This window comes from Cyanistes caeruleus, chromosome 5 (genome assembly GCF_971803275.1).
Source record: "Cyanistes caeruleus chromosome 5, bCyaCae1.hap1.1, whole genome shotgun sequence".
NCBI classification, from domain to species: Eukaryota; Metazoa; Chordata; class Aves; order Passeriformes; family Paridae; genus Cyanistes; species Cyanistes caeruleus.
The window spans coordinates 75,625,434-75,649,169 of NC_141705.1; positions in this window are offsets into that span (position 1 = coordinate 75,625,434).

Here is a 23,736-nt window from a genome sequence, read left to right on the forward strand (position 1 = left end):
TCATTCATCTGCTTTAAAATTTACATGCGTGCCTCAGAGTAATCTGATACATATTGCTTTCAAAAATGATATATAATTCTGTAGTTGAAGATCGAGCTGTGTTTCAATGAACTCCTTTATGGCTAATGAGAAATAAAGTACTATCCTACCCACATATTAAGAATTTCAAAATTAGAAATGAAGGATGAGGTCTTTCATAAGAATTCATAATCTTTGGGATACAAACATTGAAAGATAAGTGGCCATTCCATTCCAGGTTATTCTGGTTTAATTTAGGGTTTTTTGGTTTTTTTTTCAGATTAATTTTAATACATTCATTCAAACAGATTTTACTCCAGTCACTTCGTGCCAAAAACGGGTAAGTCTGTGTTTGATTTTTTTATGGGGAGAAAGTTGTTAGCTATTTTTCATAGAGGGCTGTGACTAATTTTATATTATAGCCTTGGCTAATAGATAATTAAGTGTTTCACTCAAATTAGCTATCACACAGCTAGAGGCAAAGTGGGAGGAAGCAAAAACTTGCATTTTGCAATAAATTTTGTACTGCTAGCTTCTGAACACTTCTGTGAAGCAGCTGATAGGAAATGCTACACTGGATAAGCATAACCTATGTTTGCATTTTGTTAATAGCAGTCTCAGAAGCTTAATTAAAAAAAAATAAAAATAAGAGAAGCTTAGTAAAAAAAAAATGGCAGGCAGAGGAGGAGGATCTTCCACAGACATAATTGAAGCCGTGCAGATTTCAAAACAAATTTCCTGGGTCAGGTACTTTCTGATGCTTTTCACTCTCACCCATTACTTTTATCCCCCACCACGCAGCCGTGTAACCTGTGCCTTGCCTGGGTCCCTCTCCCTCCAGATCAGCAGAATTATTGACACTTGCCTATACACATTCTGCTGTATAAACAGTTCCCTTTCACCAAGAACCCTCCTTTGCAGGACTTTGTTGGGTGTTCCCAGGCACCACTGGCACCACAAGATGTTGGTAAGCTGTAAGAGCAATTCTTAAGCTACCTAAACCAAGAGATGGGCTCCTGTGTAATCCCTGAGGACAAAGAATGGGAAGACACTACACCAGCACAAGGTCCTTTGCAACACAGCACTCAATGGCCTTAGCTCTTGTAATACACCAGAATCCCCATTTGCATGAAGTTATTAATATTTGAAATATTTTTCTTCAACTGACACTTTAAAAAGAGAATCACCCATATATCAACGCGATTGCCTTACAATAGCGGTCTCAAAACTTTATGATGATACATTAGAGCAGACAGACAAGAAAGAACCATCTACATTTTTCTTCTATTTATCTGATAAATAGTAGCTTCTTATCAGAGCTGAAGGACATACTGTCTCTTTTGTCTCACATCTGCTATTTGGATCAAGGATACTGCAAGTTTGTTTCTATATTATATTGACATGAGCATAAGGAGTTCAGCTAAATTTAGAAAGTTATTCAGATGCCAATATATAACTTCTTATTTATGCAGCAGATTATATATTGTGCTTATTTATCGTGCATTTTCTGTTACAGCCAGGTAGCTTCTTCACTAATTCTTTACTAGTCTCCTGCAAGTCATAATTCTTCTCTTATAATGCCTTATATTTGTATAAAGACAAAATATGATTAGTTTACTAGCAAATACAATAGAGATTTAAAAATTAAATAGGGAATCAATACATAAAAAAAAGACACTGAACCAACACAAAGAAAAATGGAGGCTAATCATCATCAAGCATACACTTCTATCTAATTGGGAGAGATACACATAAAGAATGTGAAAGCAGATGTTCTTCACTCAGTTTTGGCAATCTGGCAATTTCTTCCTGCTCAAGAAAGCAGCAATAATGCAGATAGGTAGAAGCCTCTCTTCCAGAATAGGTGTTGCTCCAGGTACAGGATTTGCAAAACCTCAGGGTTTTAAGGTTACCATATTATGGAAAGAGGTGTAAAGTTTCTACATGGTCAAGGTGACATCCATGTCTATATTTAACCAGCAAAATATTCTCTGAATCCCTTTTTGCTTTCTGCACCTTCATTTGCAGTCAATAGCTCAGTAAGGAGGAACCCAATGTGCAAAATCCTCTTTGTCAACTCTGTTCATAAATATCTCTGTTCTACCTAATCCTGCTTTGGATATTTACAGAGCCTGAAATTTTCTATCAGAAATATCTCAAAACTTACAGCAATGCAATTATTCACTGGATGCAACATTAATGCTGCAGGGAATGAAGTGTTTATCTTTGAACTGCACATTATAAAAGACAGAATAAGAAATCTCAGCTGTCTAATGCGTGTGTCTGACTTTGATATCGTGACCACTTATTCCCACTGGTCTCAGAGAGTGTTTAATCAGAAAACACAGTTTGCTGGCAAGCCTACTGAAGTCACCAGAGTTCTGACCATGGTCATACTTTCTACTTGGAGACAATTATAACACAAAATTAAACACACAAGCTTCTGTTAATGATTCTATGCTTCTATAATTTGAGAGCAATGCTAAAGAATAAATTTCTGTTGTTCATGCAGTGATGAGTCAATAAAAGCTCTGATTGTTCCTGATGGACAAAAGTAGATCATATTCCTATCAGTGTTTAATCAAAAGTTTATCCAGCTTATTGATGAGATTTCTTGATGAGTTTAATATAACAACATTTCATGTTTTAAATTTTTAAAGTCAAAACAATCTTAAATGTATTTCTAAAAATTGCAGTAGCTGTTGTCAAGCCACTACAGGGTTTCTTAGGAAGCATAGGGACACAAATATTGCTATCTGAATTTAGCTCATGCTGTGCACAAAAAGAACTGAGCTGTTAAAACACCCTTTGTAACAAAAAATCCTTCCAGGGAGAAGAGGTGAGCACCTCTCAACATCCCCTCCTCAGGAAGCTGCAAAGAGCAGCGAGGTTGTTTTCAATGAGGACAAGCAAAGTATCCTAAAGCACTCTGCAGAGCACATTCCTTCCAGCCCTTTCACCAGCTTTGTTGCCCTCTTCAAGGTACATCCAAGCACTTCAATGTACTCATATGCTACTTTTAAGTTTATTTTGTTAATCATTTTCTTGTCTCCCCATTTTGCTTGATTTTACCCCAAAACTGACAGAATTAGTGAAGAAAAAAATGAATCAACTGCACAAGTATAAAATAAAAACTATCAGGTTAGTCTGCCCTTTGTAGATGGAAAGTAAGTGGATTGTGAGTGAGAAATAAAGAGCTCCTGCAGGAAATAAGTCCTCTTAGAAATATTAGAGGAAATATATTTCTGCAACTCAGGACTTTTAATCCTACTTGCATGACTATGCTTCAGCTGGGTAGGGCATTTCAGTAAAAAAATAAGGAAGAAACCACAAACAAGCATCTTCAGGAATACAGTAAAACATATAAAACCTGTTTGGTTTTTACTGTGAATAAACATGAAAAGATTTGGTCTAGAGAAACACATCGTCAAAGGATCACCCACCAAAATTATCCACCATTGAAAACCTATTCTAAAAGCTGCAATTTAAGTGTTCTCCACGACCCCTGGAGAAAAAGAAAAAAGCATTACATGTACAATTCAAAAACTCTTAATATGGAATATACTCAGACTGTTACAGAGTTAGGAAGTACAGCAAACCATCCTTATTTAAAGGTATGGAGAACAGAGTGGGCACACAGGTGGTAGGGATAGGGTTACATTTCAAAAATAGGTTATGTTTAATACTTTTGAAGAGTGGGATGCACAACCCTTACTGCTGTATATTTCAGTGATTTGCACAACTGCAACAAAAGGAAAAAAATATTGAGCAGAAAGTTACCACAATTCTGGCTTTGTTTTCAATTTTTGAAGTAGCACACTGCACTTAAAGTGTGTACTTAATTTTCCAGCTGTTAGAGAAGGAAAGATTATAATATTTAATTTCTCTGAAGTCTGCAAAAGTTGATCAAATTATTTTGAAATAATCCTCTCTTTTTCCATGTTGTCAAATCACAAGTTGTTATAGCATTGAGAGAATATATCTGCATAGCACAGAGAGTGTCTTTGGGACAGTGTACAGTTTGCTATAGTAACTATTATTCACACTTTTTAAAATTTTTATATTTTTTTAAACTCTATTTTTCTTAGCACCTTAAAAATGCCTCTGAAATGTAACCAGTGTATTACCTATTTTTATTTTAATACAGATCTTAAGAGTTCTTTTAGTAAATGTTTTTGTAAGCTACCTGCACACTTTGAAAAAAATATCCTTCTTCTCCTTGACCAAAGTATTAAACTGACATTAATACTAATACCAACTTTTAAAAAACTTTATGCTATGTTTTACAGGAACTCTGCGTGCTATACTATAAATGTTCAGCTCAAGCTTAGTTCAGAGTCTGAACATTCAGGTACAATAAACAGAGCAAGGATCACAAGCAATTTAAGGGGAATCACCTGAAATCAGTTTTTGGCTTCATTAGAGATTACTGACACAACAATCTAAATATACAATGCTATTGACTCACATACTCAGCTGGGCATGAAGAAACACACCTCACTGAAATAAACAAAACCACAAAAGTGCTTTCTCTATTGTTTTCTGCTACACCATTGAAACCAGCTGCAGTGAAATGCACCAGTTCTAATGAGGGATAGCACAGAATCTCAGAGGGGCTCAGGCTGGGAGGGTTCTCGTCCATCCCTCACTGCTGAAATCAGGGCACACTCAAGCAGGCTTGCTCAGGATCACATCCAGGGAAGTTCTGAATCTTCAAGGAAGGAAACTCCACAACCAGACTGGGAATGTTGCTTGTTTTTGACAGCTCTCTTAGGAATTTTTTTTTCTCAGATTCAATGGTTCTTATATTTCAGTTTATGGACTTTACCCATGTTTTATCCTTTCACTGGAAACCACTCCTCTAACTTCACCCTTTTAGCACTTGTTAGGAAAATTAAGGACATGTGATTTCACATGCACAATCATTTATTTTCAGCATTGAGAAAGAGTTGAGGATATTAACCTAGATATCTTTATCATATTAATATGTTTGACTCAAAAATCTCCCATGATATACATAGAGAACACTGCCAGGCTGAGGCAAGCAAACAGAACCATCATTCCTATTAACAATGAATACATAATTGAAAAATTAATGGCATGAGTTTCAGCCATAAACAACTTGACAATTTGATTTGGCCCCTCATATATATTGCTTCCTAGTTAATGCTACCATGATTAAGCTTAAAGAAGTTGCATCTACTGAGCTTTAATAATTTTTCTGAGATACATAAACATGGGCAAAATGCACCACGGCTAGAATTTTTAATTCCATACACAGCTGAATTGAATTCATATCACAATGCCAGGATTTGTATTATTCACAGACATTTCAGCACTATCAACTTGCCTTGATGAAAGGACTTTAAACCTGTATTTGGCTAACACATGAAAATGCCATTTGTATTCTAATCATGGACTTTGACCAGAAACACAAAAAGAGCTGTCTCCAGATGCCAGCTGGGACAATCAAGAGCCACAAGCAACCTGTGGAGATTTCAATCACTGAAGCAATTGACAGGTTAGTAGGATCCTAATTATTTCTGAAATGTGAATAAATTTCTCCAGCTTAAAATGAAAGAGCTAGTATTTTTAAAAAGAAAAAAAAATAATCTAGATAGAATTGGGAAATTGTTCATTTTTATCCAGAAATCATTCATAATGAATAGGGTAACATGAGACTGGTGACCCATCATTAGAGGGGTTCCACAGAACTTCATTTTAGTCCCTTTGCTGTTCAACATCTGCACAAATGAGGTGGATTAAAAGGGATACTGAGCAAGGTTGCAGATGACACAAAATTGAGAGAAGCAGAATCCCTTGAAGGCAGAGACCTTGACAAATTGGAAAACTGGACAATCACCAACCAAATGAAGCTCAACAAGGAAAAGTGCCAGATTCTACAGGTAGGATTGGGCAACCCTGGACATGCACAGACTGGAGCATGAGATGCTGGAAAACAGTGCCACAGAAAGTGCCCTGGGGGTCCTGGTTGAGGGAAAGCTGAATGTGAGTCAGCAGTGCCCTGGAGCCAGGAGAGCCAACCCTGTCCTGGGGGGCATCAGGGACAGCATTGCCAGGTGGGCAAGGGAGGGGATTGTCCTGCTCTGCTCTGCACTGGAGCAGCCTCACCTCATGTGCTGGGGCAGTTTGGGGTGCCACAATGTAAAAAAGACATTAAGTGTCCAAAGGATGGCAAGGAAGATTGTGAAGGCCCTTGAGAGCAAGTTGTCTGAGAAGTATCTGATGTCATTTGGTTTGTTCAGAAAAGACTGAAGGGGGGAACTCATCACAGTCTCAAATTTCCTCGTGAGGGGAGGAGGATGGGCAGACAGTGATCTCTCCTGTGGTGACCAGTGACAGGACCCCAGGGAATGGCCTGAAATTGTGTCAGGGGAGGTTTATAAGCTTATTGGGCACTGGAACAGGCTCCTCAGGTTCATGGCACCAAGTCTGAGAGAGTTCAAGAAGCTTTTGGACAATGTTCTTGTGCACATGTTCTTGGGGACAGTCCTGTGCTCTGACTGCTTTCCTGGGAAACCTGTTCTGGTACCCATCCACCCTCTGGATGAAAAACCTTTTTCTGATATCCAGCCTAAACATCCCCTGACTCAGCACCATGCCATATCCTTCAAATCTTGTCCCTGGTCATGAGAGTGAAGGAATCGGTACCTGCCCCTCTGCTTCTCCTTGTGAGGATGTTGAAATCAGCAATGAACTCTGCCCTCAGTCTCCTCTTCCCCAGGATGAACACGAATCTCAGCCACTCTTCCTAAGGCTTTCCCTCCAAATCCCTCACTATCCTCTTGTTCCTCCTCTGGATGCTCCCTAATAACTTAATATCTTTCTAATATTGTGTTCCTCAAAACTGGATGCAGTGCTCAAGGTGAGGCTCCAGCAGTGCAGCACAGAGTCAGGCAGTCAGAGGTGAATAAAACATGATTGAGCCTATATACAAAGGAATGCATGAAATGTAAGACTTTGAAAATAAAAACTAGAAGTCTGACCATGACAAAAAGATCAGAACTTTTTCCTGTTTCTGAAGAATAATGCACTTGCATAGCTATCACAAAGAACCTGATTGAGGTACTAATTTCTCCAAGCGATGCTTTTGATTCTGGTACTATATTCTTCCCTGAGCTTTGTGTTTTTTCAGCTTCCAGCTCAAAGTTTTCTGCTCTGATTGAGCTAAAATGGAGTCTTTTCCACACCCAACAGCAGTTTCTCTGATGAAAGAAAAAGAGTAGTGTTAAGTAGACTAAAGTAAATGACTTTTCCTTCTGTTTTGGACAAATCCAGTCATACAAGAACAGATAAGCTCTCCAGGTACTTCAGGTTCTACTTTATATAACTGGGTTTTGAGTTTGTGAGTGACACAGGTCAATGGCTTAATAACATACTTGACAAATAGAAGTACAATCTCAGCAAATTCACAAGAACATAATTATAGATGTGCCATGAGAAGAAATAGCAAAAATATGAATCAAATTCAGACCAAGTATTCATCTTTTTTACAATTCTCTTTTCAATTTTCCAAGTCACCAGATTAAAGTACCACAAAAAAAAATTAGTGATGAGAAAAGCTTATTAGATCATATTGTATTTGTCCTTGGCAACATAAAATTGCTCTCTGCAGCAGGTATTTCAGTGCTTAATTCTGAATGACCAAAGAGAAAGATGTTACTGATCTACTGTGAAAGAAAAATACTTTTATTGAAATAAAACAAAAAGTTGTGACTTTCTAATGTTTCCTTTGCTCAGCTTAATACTTTCACATCTCCTCCAACTTTCCAAAATATTTGTCTTGCTTTTGACTGGCATTTATTTGAAGAAAATAGTTTTCATCTTAGCCTCTTAGCAGATGAAAGAATTCAATAATTAAGCATGTAGATTTTTCCGGGGTGCTTTTTATTTTCTAGGCACAGAAGGATCTGTAGTAAATATAATGGCAAATGCAATTTTTTCTATTATCTTAACACTTTAACTGGGGACAAATTATTATTTTGGAATTAATACCTGCTAATATCCTTGTGAATTATAATTTCCTGAATATACATTTGAATTTTTTTGTGATCACATCACAGTGGTAATTCATAGCCATCTTCACCCAACCCTTTCTTTTTCTAAGGTACTGATTGAATTCAGTCAAGCCCACAGAATGTTATCTGATCTTCCTTCAAGTTATTATTTTTTCCATTAAAAATCACTTTTTAGGCTTGCATAATACTAAGATGAGACCACCAAGCGTGCAGTTACTCAAACCTCATTGACTCTTTCATAGAGTTAAAAAGGTTAGTAACGTGAGCTGTATTTTTACAGCTTGAAGTTGTTAGATTTTTTTAAAGAAGATTTGAATTCTACAATTAAAATATAGATCATGTTACAAACACAAAGTAAGGTTGGCAAATTTTTTTAATGACCACATAAATCATATGCATAATCACATTATATATTTTATAACTAGCATATAATTACTTTTTAGCATAAATTTCTACTGGTTGCATGGCATTTACTGAAGTAAAACTTGAATTTTAACAATCCAATAAAACACACAGATTTTACTGCTCATCCCATTTTTACACCATAGAAGCCTGGCTCAAGGAAAAGGTGTTATTTCCTCAAAGCAGAAATATTTTCCCCATGAGCACTATTTTTAAGATGGGGCAATATGATTAACCTGTTTTTAAAAGGAACCATTAGCCTGTGACAGTCCTTATGGGGAAGGGTTTTCCCTTCTGTACCCTGGAAATGAAGGTTAACTGAGAGGAGCTTTTGGCAACGCTCACATTACTAAGTCTCCATCAGGTGCTGGGTGAAGCATTTTAACTCCAATCCTCCAGAAGGGTATGTCTAAATCCCTTGCAAGGATTTTGTCTCCCAACTGCATGTCCAAGTCACAGACAGTAACAGAATTTTATACTGAGTGTGTCTTTCATCTGTCCTTTACAGAGCTTTGTCTTGCTCTTAGATTTAAAAACCAATTAAGAGGCTTTTTCCTGTAATATTGTTAAGTGGAATGAGAGATTTGTAATGGCATGCTGTTAAAACTAAGAACACACAGTACTTTGAACACTATTTTTAAAAAATTCATTCAAATTACAAAAATATCAGTAATACTGATGAATCGCCTAAATTTTATAGCCAAATAAAAAACCATAGAAGATGAATAGCAGTTCTTAAAGCATCAGTACAGTCAACAATACTTGTAGTTATTTTTCTCACTGAGATTGCTTCTGTCACCCAATTTTACATGCAGTTAGGCTAAGAGAAACTCTTGGGAATTGAGAGAGTTCCAAGAGCTCTGCAGAACAAAGGCCATACCTTATGGGCTCAGATTCTTTGAACAGCTAAAGTCTACTGGAATTAATTGTGCCAGTAGATACACAAGTGTCTCTTCAGTTTGGGCCACTTCTCCCGTGTTCTGGGTGTTCTGCAGCATAAAGTATTTTCTGTAGTGCCACACAACTTGGTCTGTCATTGTATCTCTGTAGAACTTGGCATATCCTGACATATATAGACATATCCTGAGCCCTACTTTGTGTCTCCTGCCTATAACCGAGCAGCTTCTGACAAATCTGACCTCTGGGCAGTTTTAACTATCATCCTAATAATAGAGAAAGAAAATAAAATTATTCTATTAGAAGAAAATAAAGGGAACCTTTCTCTTCCCTCTTTAAATATGGAAACACCATTCTATACAACCATGACGAGAACAGACGTCACTTTGCCAGCACACTCCCATTACCTGGGAAAAGACAAAAAAAAAATCCCATCCTGGATTATGGGAGGCCCTTTATCCTGAGAAAGAGTACTCTAATTCAACTGGGACTAGTTACACAGCTCCTCTCTTAGTGAAAATCTCACATCAGAGCACTCAGCTGGAGAACCCTCGAAAACAGAGAGAACTCTTATCAGCAATCTGCCAATAATATCATCACTGGCAATTTTTACAACAGTGCTCTTATATTTGGAGGCTTTACTAAAGCATCATCTCTAGGAGTCAGATGTTTTGTGAAGCCCTCAGATTTTATTTTTAAGCTAAGTTTTCAGATCTCACAATTCATGAGCTAAAGACCAGAAGGGACTGATGTGATCATTTGTACTCCTCACACATCATTATAGGATTTCCCTTTAACTTCTTCAGTCTTGAATCAGAGAATTATTTTTGAAGTGAAAGTTTCTGTGATAGAATTTCATCACTCCATAATTTCAGACACAGATTTGAGAAGCTTGAGTTTATCTGCCCAATTAAGGAATGAGAAAAATAAATATGAACATGTAATTCTGAAAAACTGAGTATTTTTTAATCTTACACATATATTTTAATTTTTGGAGGTGGATATAGTTAGGGAGATTTTATTCATAATTTGTTAGTGTTGCTAATATTTTGGGTGAGAGCCATATGCTTTGCGCTTTTAAGAAACATATTCAAAAGCTGGCCTGTGAATTAGTTGTTCTCACTAAAATATAGCTAAGAGGCATGGAAAAGATAAAGTATTTTTGAGGTCACCAACTTTTGTCACCTTTCTGCCTTTATGGATTATCATATTGGCTGCTCTGGTGTTAACGAGAGAGTATTTGATTACTAGCAAAATGATTTCTAGACAATTGACAGAAAATGAAAGAAATTTCAGATTGACTAGTTGTATTTTGTTCACTCAAATCTAACAGGTTATGATAATGAAGAAATACTTTCTACACAGATATGTGGTAAAAGATTAAAAATAATTGACAAATATTCACTAAGTGATGATTTTACAAAAATTTCTGCAGTTTATATTACCGGTTAAAGGAACAGGTATTAAAAGAAATCAAAACTTGCAAGTAACTGAATTCTTCATTTGTGCTTATGTAAAGTCAGGAAAACAAAATTGAAGCATTTGGTTTTTTCTCTATATTTGGTCAATATCAGGACTTTGTCAGAGCCTTACTTAACAATTCCCAAGATCCAAGGATCTAGAACACTGAACATTTTCTTGATAACTTTTGACCTCTTCCTATATAGGTTCCAATCTCTTCTTTAGTCTGGACTATTTTATATAAGGTGTTGTGGTTTTAAAGTGTTCTTAGTCTTGCAACTCAGGAGCTTTCTGCATAGTTGCTTGCATGATGGCAGCAGATTAAATACTTTAATGGCTTTTTTTTCTCCACCAGTCCAATCTAATTAATGCAGACAGTATTGGGATAATGAAGGTCCTATTATTTTCAATGGTTGATAAAGAAGAACCTTTTTTTCCAGTTTGCAATTAACTGTGAAAATATTTTGGTGTGAATTACCATTTTGTAATTTGTCATACAATTGTATGCAGGTTTTCCTTGCACAATAATTTCCATCACAGACTCTGAGAATCCTTTAAATTACAAATAAAATCTTAGTGCACTGAAAATCCATCTGATGTTTTACCTGATACAAAGAATCTTTCAGATTTCACAGAATCTGTGTTCTTAGCATCCTTCTCAAAAGACTATCTTGAAATTGAAACTAATGTTATATAGGTACATGAAACTGCTGTTCAAACAGAAGGCAACAGTTGTTGCCAAATTACAACAAATCTTTTTTTTACACAAGCTGAAATCAGATTTCAGCTTGTGTAAGAATGGTACAACGTACAGGTAACTCACTGATTTCTGATACAGTTAACCTCTCACATTTAGAGTTAAGAAGAAACCACAAAAGGAATACATAGAGTATCTCTGTTGATTTTCTAACTACTCAAACACAAAAAATTGCTTTTCATAATGCTAGACTTTACTATATCAGCTCCTTCAAATTTATGCTCATTAAAAATATATAATTCAATATTCCACAGCACACTCCACTCTTTTCTTCCACACATAACCTTTTGTAAAAACAGGAGGACAAAAATTTGGAGATAATAAGGTGATGAGTCAGGTCTTTCTCTTTGGAGTGAACAGGATGCAATTCTTCACATATATTGGACACTTCTAATATCTAAAAGCTTCAGAAACTGGTGTTACAGATAATAAAAACTTGACCAATTTAAGCAAGTAATAATCCATTTCAATTAACGAGAACTTTAATTAATATTTAATAAAGTCCACACACTTGATGACTTAACCAGATCTTATGCATCTTTTCTGTAACAATTAGTTTGCCATGACAGTGATTAGAGTACCAGCACCTCAGTTATTCATTTGTGAAAGTCATGTTCTTTAAATGTATAATATAAGGGTACATAATTTAATTAAAAGTCAAATTTAGGCTGAGGGAACAATTTAACACACAAGCCAAGCAAACTGTGCAATAACTTCAAATGTAGTGTAAATACTAAGAATTATTGATTGCGCCTTTCCTTGCTAAGTATTTTTTTATGTATAATGCTTCATTAAAAGGTATTAAAAGAGTCACACTTTCTCAAAAGCACACATAACTGCCGACTTCGTTTTCATGTTGTCACTTCTCCTTTCTTAGGATGAAAAAACAGTAATCTGCAGATCAAGATGATAATGAAAAAGAACAAGATCATTTCCATGATGACTGGAAAGAGCTTTAAGCTGTGAGCTGGTTTATATGATTTTGGATCACTGGAACTATGTCTAGCTTGTTAAAAAGTAGTTTCTGCAATTTGTTCTGTAGAGCTCTGCTACATACACACACATAATATACTATCCCAAGTTTCTTGCTTTTCTCTTTTCCTCCGTTCCTGAAATTTATATATATAAATTTATATAAAACAAGTCCTCTTTATCCATATGAAAGTGAGATACATGCAAGAAAACCTGAAGTATTTCACATGACATTGTTTTATTTATTCCACAAAATCCATCATTGGTCAACAGTCTCAAATAGAACAGCTACTTCTTTTTACTTTGGAAAGAATGTCTGAAGTACAAAGAGTGTTTGAACCCAACACCTTTCATCTTGAACCGTGGGCTGCCGGGAAAAGGAAACCTGCAGCAGTTTCCTCGAGTCACTTAGTGCTGATTCACTTAGGTGGAAGTGGATCCTCCTGATATGCCTTTCAGCTCTAAGAGCTTTAACGACGCCTAGCACAGCGGTGTCACCGACAGTGCCATTGATACATCACAATTCTCGGCTTTCCAGGGGCAGAAACAGAAGGCTAATGCCAGATTGCTTATTAAAGGTACACCCAGCTGCAGAAGCGTGCCAGATGAGACAATCCCCCAGTAGCCATGTAATGAGGTACAGACATCTGTAAGATTATTTCAGAACTCTGAATGTGAAGATTAAAATCTGGTGGCGCTGCAGATGTTTTTATCATCTTCCCCGCAGCCGTTGTCACTGAAAATAGATCAGCCCTCCGCTGAGGCTGGAATGCAAATGGCTCAAACCTTGTCTTTCCTTAAATGCTTTAGTGCAGTGCTATCCCTAAATTACTCAAAGACATTCAGAATAAGATAGCAGACAATAAAACGTTTTATGAAACCGCTCAGAAATATTTTTAGAAATAAATATTTCTAAATATTTTTAGAAAAATCTGCTAGAAGTGAGTATTTTTTGGTTGTTTTTCTTTCTGGCAGTATCAAACCTTAATGCATTGGCAGAGGAAGAGAAGAACCTATTTCCCATTTGAAAAATAATTGCACATTGCATCAGTTGTGGTAGAATAACTTATGTCCTCTTTCAGCCCTCTTCGTATTGGCACTGCGATGTAAAGCCGTCTTACAGTCTATACAGGGATATAAAAATGTTACCCAAGCCAGTAGGAAACTTTTGCAGGACTGTAGAGAAAACCAAATAGTATCTGACAACAAATAAATTTCCTGAATTCCCCAAGTTCCTGGTTCTGCCCTCTTACTTTCTTCTCACAGGGGTGAGGCAGCTTTCTGCTAAATGAAGTGTTGACACTTTTTAATACTGAAATGAAACATAAACAGCAAGACCTTTCTTAAGGAAACCACTGGACCCTTTCCTGCTTTTTGCCCTGTAAAAAGGCAAAAATTGTACCACTTTTCTGCAGTCCAGCCCCTCCACATTATTTTCTCCTGATTGCATAGGCCCACACGCATCAGCTGAAAGTAATGAAACAGTTCCATTTAGCTAAAAGCAAGGAAATGCTCGTGATTGCCTCAAGCTATTCTTTTGTTGAGGCATGAGCAGAGAGACCCCTTCAATTGCCAGTGCCAGGAGCAATCTGAACAATCACGTCATAAATTTATGGACTTTCACTTTGTAACCCGTTGTGTATCCTAGCCCAGGAACTATGACTGATACAGGATGTAATTCCTGAGACAGCTAAAATGCAGAACCCTATTTTTCATTAACAAAAAATATTTTGTAAATATTTATAAAAGAAAACCTTTTCATGGCAGTCTCTACAAAAGGACTCAAAAATAATGCAAGATTTATCGTCTCAAATGTCAAAATTTAGAAGAACCAGCTGTAACCAGCCTAGTAGCCTACTAATTTAAATAATTTAGCAAGAAAGATAAAAGTAGATTTTTTTTGACTTCATAAAAGTAGGTGCTTTTTTTTTTTTTAAGGGGGAAGGGGAGAGAACAGCAATTTGTTAGCTCCTATAAAATAATAAAATTGTTACCTCTGATGTTATCCCTTCAATTATTCTACATTACATCCATCTCCCATAATATCTTCTCATCTGTATTCATAATATTTAGATTATTTTGACAGAATTTTCTCCTCCAATGAAAATTTCAGTTTGCAGAACAAAAATATAAAAAATATTCATATCTGTATTGTATCAATGTTTCTGTATTTTGAGAGACATTTTTCATTTATTTTTTTAAAATAATTACAATGTTCATATATTTCAAGTTTTGCACAGTACATTATAGACTGAAATAAGTAAAAGCCACAAAGAAAAAAAAAATTAAAAAATCAAGACAAGTTTGCTGTTGTTCATCTCCACCCTGTAACTTTCAGTTTTTTAATGCTCTGAGACCTGGGCATATCTCAGCAATTTTTATGGCTGGGGAATTGGAATGGCTTGGAAATTTTCTTATTCCTCAACAGAAAAGCAAAAATTCAAATAAAAATCAAAATAAAAATCCTCTGGATTTATCTAACAAAATTCACTTTCTTGAAATAAAACATTCTAAAAGTTCTGTATTGATTTTCTGAGGCAGACATCTCCTCATAGTAAACATGCTGATTTTTTTTTTTTTTTGTCTAAATCTACAATTTCATTTTATCTTTTGCAGAAGTTTCCCTCTCAAGAGTGAAAAATAGGCAGTAAAACCCCAAAACAAGATGGCAAAGGAGTGGAACCACATATGGCTCCAGACTGTAGCATTCATCAGGGAGTTATATTTTGGTGTCAGAAAATGATCAGATAGCCTGCCCCAAATTTCAGTGCTGCGATATTCTTGCTTCTGTAACAACCACAATGGAATACATTTCTTATGTCACTGGGACTAGATCAGGTCTGCCTACACCACAATGACACATTTAACTACACCTCACAGCCTGCACATCATTCTTAGTTTATTCAGATCTATTTTCCATAGCAAACTAAAAAAAAAAAAAAAAAGATTCCAGAGAAAGAAAGTTACTTAAAATTTATAAACATAGTCCTTCCACCTTCCACTCTGTTCAAGCTCAGCTGCACTGAAACCAAACTTTGATTTCAGGTATTTTTATCTAAAGCAATTAAAGCTCTACTGCACTTCTGAGAACAAACATGTACATATCAAAATACTTAAAAGTGAAAAGAAATCTTTCTTCTTCACAGCAGCAAGCACTTTTAAATTGCTTTGCCATTTAATGCTACCTCAGTTGCACACCAAAATTAAGAAATCTACTTTCAGACATCCTTGTTATTTTTCATAACAATCCCAAAGATGTCTCAGTGAAACTAGAGTTAAAGCATGCTTGGTGCTTTACAGGAAATCTCTTCCCAAACACACAGTCCAATTAAGTGCCAAATGTTGCCTTCAGGTCTCACCCATGTAAACCATACAAGGCCATAGAGATTTTTGCAATTGAAATTTAATGCAAAAAAGAGCATTCATTATTTGGCAAATCACAAATATACTTTTATATTTCTTTTTCCTAATTGAGTTCTTCTCATTTTGAAGTTTATGCAACAGGCTGGATTACCTATTAAAAAAAAAAAATCATCTCTGTAAACCAGGAATTGGTGAGGGGCATGAAGGATGAACAGATTTTTACTGTGGGATTAGATAGACAGAAAAATATAAAGTCATTCCAAAACAAGCATTGGATTAGATTCAGAATGCCTTTCCTGAGACTTCAGTTTGTGTCTCCACCAGCTACTGTTTTGATAAATTTCCTTACCACAGATAAATTTACATACAAACACATTAAGAGTAGTCTTTCGCCTCTAGTTTTTTTAACTCACCAGGGAGTCTGTAATATTTGCTGCCCACAGAACCAGCACTGAATTCGACAGAGAACACAACAGAATTTCTGCTTAAACATTGCCTGATCATCAAACAAATATTATGCACAATAAAAGTTAATTTTTAAAATGCTGAAAGCCAGCAAGCTGTAAATTCCTAGTCATCTCCTCTGTGGCATTTGTAGCCTAGACACCTCTTTTAAAGTGCTTCTTAAACACATACTTTTGAAATTAGGGATTGCTGAACTGTTTAGTCTTCCATGGGATATCAGATGTATCACAGCTCTGACCATCCCTGGTTTTTTGCCCTTGTTTTTTGAAAGGGATTCTTCCAAATGCTGTAATGATTAGCAAGCTGCTCACAGCCTGGTTAAACCCTTTTCCAAAATCTCTTTTTGATTTGTATCTGATCTCTCCAGCAGTATCTGTCTTGGGCCTGGACAGTGTGGAAGGGCTTAAAGTCCTTCAGTTTAGATTTTAGATTTTTAAACATTTCACTTGGAATTTGTCATGGACTCCATGACATAAAGATTAAGCACAAATTGAAAAACTATGAAAAGGGCTACCTGACCTATTTAAGGATCTGTAAGAAAACAAAGAAAACTGCTTCCTACTTCACCATGTTGCTATGAAGGAAGCCCGTGAAAGCACTGTGTAAGGCTGTTAGAATAACTCACAAGAAGAGTTATGCTACCAAAGAGAAACCAGAAGAGTATTCACAGTAAAATCTGCCCCTTACAAAAATTCCAGCTTAATTTCCAGACCACAGAAGTGTGTGTAGTTTTAATTAGTAATGATCCCCTTAAGGCACCATCTTAAACTGGGTACTGCTGTCTCACTGCAATTTCCAGCAATTTCCAAGTCTTAAACACACTCACTTTTATGGCCAGATGGCATATTTAGATCTCAAAAACACCTTTCAGAATTCAAATGTTAGTCTCCTGGAGATTTTTGTGTCCTGTGTTTATATTGTTTTGTTCTCTTTGTTTGTTTGGTTTGGTTTTGGCTTGTTTTAAAGAGGTTACATTTCAAAATAAGGCAAACTATCACAGAAAAAATATTTATTTTAGGTACTGCTACAAAACCCATGAAGAGTACTATTGAAGAGTACTATTACAGAAAGAAGGAGAAGATTTTCATATCCTTATTCAACTTCAAATGCATTCCCCGTGTGAGTAAAAAGAAACTAGGTTGGACCCTTTCGACTGAGAAGATTTTTTTGTTTTTAATTAAACACATCCTTAGAAATCCTGAAAGGTAAAAAGTGATGGGATTCAGAAGCCAGCAGTAACTTTTGGTACAATGACACCTTGGATTTTTACAGCTTTTTATTATTATCCTTTTTTTTTTTCCCCCACACAAATTACTCTGTGCCAGGCTTTTTTAACCCAAAGAGTAAAATCCATATGATGTGCTGGAGTGCACCTGCATTATTCACATTGCTACCTGGAAAGAACAGTCCCTGTTAACAGTGCACTTTTGTGGACAGGACAGAAGTTCACCACTGAGTCAACTAAAATATAGAACTTTTAATGAAGAAGCAGGCATTTGAATGATAGTTAGTGTACTATCATTGGCCCAGAGTAAAAGAGATATTAAAATTTTAGTACATAGGCTAGGCATACTGGAAATAAACTTTAGGATTAATCTAAAAAAAATTGATAAAATTTTGGTCTCTGTTTCTGAGATTTCATAAGAAAACTGAAAAGCATTCACATAAACTAAATAGACTCTGCATTTTGTTGTTTTATTTCAGTTCAAAGCCTGTGCAATAATGAACAGGCTTTAAAATAAACGATTTTTTCCATGCAGATATTATTATATAGTTTTTTGTTCCTCTGTCTTCTTTTCTGTTTTTTATCCTATCTATTTTTAACTGCAGATGAATAATATCAGGCATTTTTCAGTTCTGAAAACAGTGATAGCTATGCTTATTCTCCCCTCCTCAGCACTCAAACCCACAATTGGTTGCAGGAAAAATTACTCTTTCCAGTTTTCTCTTTGAGGTTAATAGCTCTAATTCCTTGGGAACACAATACCTAGCTGAAGTCACAGTCATTAAAAGGGACCAGAATTATTTTAGGTCACTTCCACGGAGAGCTAAAGAATTTTAACATCCATAATATCAAAGCACAAATTCATTAGCATAATCAAATAGGCTAGTTCAAGTAATTACTGTTCAAAAACCATAATAACAATCCTTTAACTAAACCTCAATGCCTCTATAGCCCACATAGATACAACTATGGCTTTCTATTGTCCTGTCCTATTGTGGCTGGACACATAGAAGTTGTTTATGGGTCTTTTGCTGTGTACCGTACAAAACATAAAATTATAAGTTGAGCCTACGAAATAAAGTTCTTTAAACAGTAAGAGTTCTACAATGCTTTCCTAAACTGAAGCCATGATTTCCAGCTCGCAGTCAGTGTGCACACTTCATAAACCTGGTGGCTTAGTTGAGGCAGTGGAAATTGGCTGCAGATCTCTTCATTGCTGTCAGCCAAAGTCACTTCAAATTGCAATGAAATATATGAGTTAAAAAAATCGCCTCATTATTGTACAAAAATCCTCTCCCTGCTCCAAATTTTAGGGACATATATAAGCTATACATATAATAGGTACCAATACCTACTATAGATACCAATAATGCTCAAAGTACAGTGTTATTCTTAGATTTGAAGGAGGCACTGGAAGAATATCACATTTTCAACAGAAGACAATAAATGCACACTTGTATGATGGATTGTTTTACTAACTCCCAGGTTATATTTGGTTGGATTTTCTCAACTCATTGAAAGAAAAGTCTACACCCATAGAACAAAAGTGAAACCTTTTCCAACTCCAATATTAATAAAAAAAAAATAAAAAAAAAAACTTAGAAAAAAACCAAATTAAAATACATAAAATGATACGATGATTTGTCTTATATAATCCTACTAATATTTGGTCTCCCAACAAATTGTTCTCAATGAGAAACAAATCACTAATATCCATAACTGATAATACAGTCTATTATGGGGGCAGTTGAAAGTTCAATCTGTTTCTGTTAGCAAGTTCCTAAGAAAGAAAAAGTGAAAATTCAGAATGTTGATTTTGTTCTTACTTATAACACAAAAGCAGCCACAAGATAGAAAGTGCTTAAGGGAAAAATTAATATCTCATATTTCTAGCTGTTTTCTATGAGTTTTCTCATGTAAATCTGTCGTCACCTTGCCCGTTTGGAACTCATTCCTTTGATCTTCAGTGATGGAGGTGGTGGCATTCCTGTAAAAAGACAGCACCCACAGCTTCCCTGACAAGTTACACTTTACTGATTCTAATTGTTTAACAGCTGGGGCTAGGCATTTCTCAGGTGGTGTCCCAACTTTTCCATGTTATTAAATGCATGACCCACTGCTGATACTTCCCCTATTTTTTTCCTAGAGGGTTTCCTCTGGTTTGAGGTAAACACAACATCTCACTCCTGCAGTAGTTAATTAGAAGTGTATTGCCTTTTCCCCATCATGCAGGTAAGGGTTAATTCAGCCTTGTCAGGTCCCTAGCATAGAATCATAAAATAAATTATTTTTTTTTATAACTAGGGTAGCCTTCCATGATTAAGAAGATCTCTGAATTTTAGTTACCAGTTCCACAAAACTTAGCTCAGCAGCGTTTAAAAGAAAAGTATTGCCATTCAGTTTCCTGTAATAAAGGGACCAGTGATGAGAACTAGAAAGGAAGTGTGAGACCATCCCTCTCCTGTTGAAGCAATGTATGCTAGTATCAGGAATTCTAATGTTAGGTTGGCAATATTTAATAGTGCAGCTCTTACTGGATCTACTGCATTAGATCCAAATTAGCTATAACCAGAAATTCTATTTTGTGTTGCAGCAAGTGTCCAGCACTGTGATAACAGAGTCACTGGGTTTCCTTTAGGGTTAAGATTAGATTTCCATTTCTCATTTGTGAGCCACAAATATTGACCTCAGCAGTGTCAAATAACCCTTGCTGTGGCGATTTTAACTCTTTGCTTCCTGGGAAGCACACTCTGCCTTTTGACATTCCACAGCAAAACCAATACTGGCTGGGTTTCACCAATCATGTCCAATTCATATCCAGACTTTGCCATTCTGGTAGCCCTACAGAGCACAGTTTTTGGTAGCAGTTTTTTGACCCTGACAATCCTTTGAGGTTTCAGTTTTAATTAAGGCTTGTAATGGTACCTCTTTGTCATCAGATTCCAATGTAAAACCCACATCTCAGTCTTTATTAGAAGGACAGATTAGCTCACTGTCTCCCAACTCCTCCACACGAAAGGCCTGAGTCAAAATATCTCATTCCTGAGAGTGTTACTAGCCCTACATCCCACGATTTCTCCTGTACAATTCTCTTTCTTCATGCACAGTCTGAAGCTCTGTTTGAGGCTCCCTAAAACACTGGTGCTCAGCAGCAAGCAGCCTCTTCCCCTGCAGCCTTTTTTCCTTTTCTTCATTTTGCTGACACTACAATTCTTTCACCAAAACTTGTGGAGATAGTATTACTTCATTTCCAGATTTCTGAGTAAGCAGCCTGTCATTATACCTATTTTCTTTTGCCAACTCCACCCTAGGGGGAGAGGGACAACTAACAAAATTTTCAAGAAAGGAAAATAAATTATTTTCTTTACACTGACCACCCAGGATAGCAATTTAAAGAAAAAAAAAAAAAAACAACACAAAAAAAACACAAAACAAATTAAACCAAACCAAAAAAAACACTACAGCTTCCCCTACAAGTTGCCTCAGAGGGGAGGCTGTGCCAAAGTTTCCAAAAGTTTCTACAGAAGGAATATTCAAGGTTTTCCTCAGAAGGAAATGTAATGTCCAAAGGCATGTCAGGTCAGAGTACAGCACCCACTTCTGACAGGATTGAGGCTATGTAACCATTCAATATAACATAAAAAAGCTTTAGAGAACAGTAAATATAGAGCAGAAACATGGGGAAAAAATCCCCAGTGACGTTAGGTGGATGACTTAGGTAGTGACTTAGGCAGGTCCTTTGGAACATAAAAATTGAACAAAAGATTAAGGCTAAGTTTATTAGATATGTATAGTTATAAAAGTTTGAACTCTTCAGGATTCTGATTCTCTGTTAATGATTGAATACTCATTACAAAGTTATACTTACCCTACATCTCAAGACAAAAAAATAAAGGAGTCTTGCTGATGACATCTGCTTGGATCTCACTTGGTAGAGAGGTGAGCCTCCCCAAGGAAGCCACAGTCACAATCTGAGAACTGCAGTGTGCTAAGGTTAAAAGTACTGAGTACAACAGCTCCTTAGAACAAGTGAACACTTTGTGCTCTGATGATGCATTCAGCAAAAAGATTTAATTTTTTACAGATCAAAACCCTGATCTCTACCCTTAAATTAAAAGATGAACAAAGCACTATTACATGAATGTAGGTTTCTTTCTAAACAGCAGGACTCAAACCACATCCTAGGCTTCATCTCATCCCTCACCACAGCCCTGTCATTCTTCTCCTTTTTATGTGATTACTTATATAACCCTTGAAAAAAAAAAAAAAGAAATTAAAAAAATATGTCCCTCTAATGCTTTCAAACACAACTTTACCCTAAAAATCTCTCTGCAATATACATCATGCTGATAAATACATGTTACAGAATCTCCCTACTGTGTGAATTTACATAGGATACAAACCCTGACAGCTCCCAGCTACAAGGTGTCATTGCTCAAAATGCACCTCTTTATGCTCTTTCCTCCAGAGTCATCTTGTTTAAACTTCAAAATTTCATTCCAGAACAAGGCTGGTACATGCACTGAGGAGTGCATAAATGTCTTTTGTTTGCATTCTCTTTTCCCTAGGGCAGAAGCTCAGTTACAAACCAATTCTCCCCACTCATCAAATAGAAATCTTTCACCAAGTAGAACAGACATTTTCTGTAAATAACTTCCCCCAATCTCTACAGACAACAGAAGTATTCCCTTCGTCTTGGAGGCATCTGCATAGCTCAATCAAATGGCTAAAATTTAAAACAGAAATTTACTTAGGAAGGTGATTACAAATAAAATTAATTCTCAATGGATTTTTTTTTAATGCACAATTCTGCAAAGTTCCTTCCTTGAAAAGATGTGGTACTTACTGCAGACAAAGTATCTTGGATGAGAAGTAAAAAATTCTAGATTGCTTTTGTCTTCTCAAACAGTTGTGGGCATATGAGATTCAAATCTCATTCTAATCAGAAGGGTATTTGGGGTAATTACCACCAAAATTGCTGCATTTCCAGGTTCAAACCCAGCAGTACAAAAACCTCAGGAAAGTTCCAAAATTGCAGAATAAACATTTCTCGTTAATTCCTGGGCAACAAGTCAATAGCCCAACTTTATACTTCCACTCTGTCCCTCAAACATAGAGAAATTCCAGGTAAGAGGAAGACATTCCATCCCTCTTCCATATAAAATGAGCCAAACTGACAATCCCTCAGCATACTTTTACTTTTGACAGAAACTTTAATGTTAATTGATTTAAATAACATTAATGATGATTGATTAAAATAACATTAAGTATGATCTTAATAAGACGCATCTTCTTCAATAAAACCAGGTCAGAATATGCCAAGAAGAACTGTATTATCCTCTACTGGAAACCAAATTAATTTGCTGTTTGGGGTTTTTTTAATGTGTAGAACACTGGGCTTGTTTGAGTACCTAAGCATTCCTGTGCATGTTTGAATAATTACAGGCACAAAGAAGACAGCAAGTAAGATGCACCATTGCTATTAAAGTTCATTCTGATCTCCTTACTGAGCTTGGAAGGCAGAAGCTGCTGCACTTTCATAATATCAACACCATTTGTGCCTACAAAATCTTTCCAAGTGTCATGCAATTACAGAGAAAAATTTACAGCTTCCTTTGTGTTCACTCACAGGTCTCCTGGTGTGTGCAGTTGTTTTTAGTCAGAGTAAGATTTTCTCTTGTGGATGATGTAGGCTTGCACCACACAGCCAACACAGGAAATAAGCAACAGCTCATCCAGGGTGATATGAGAATGATGAAGTACAGAGCAGTTGAGACTAAGATAGGAGAATGATTGTTTGAATATAATGGAAGTTGTGACATGAGCCAGCCTAAAGAAGGTGCCAGAACGTGTGGAGGTGTGTCCTGAGAATGTGCATTCAGGGAAAGAGTGCCTTGAGCACCTTAAGCGTTCCCATTCCCAGGTTCTGGTGGAACAGGAGTAATGGATCTCTGGTTTCATCATGCTGAAATATCAGAGCTAGGATGAAACAAACAAAGATCCAAAGTTCCAAATACATCACTTTTGACAATGAAGGTAGATGCAAACTAATGCAAAGATTTTTCTTGTCAGCAGGTCACACACTGCCCTCACCAGAGAAGAGCAGTGCTGCAACTGATATTGCTTTAAAAATAAGA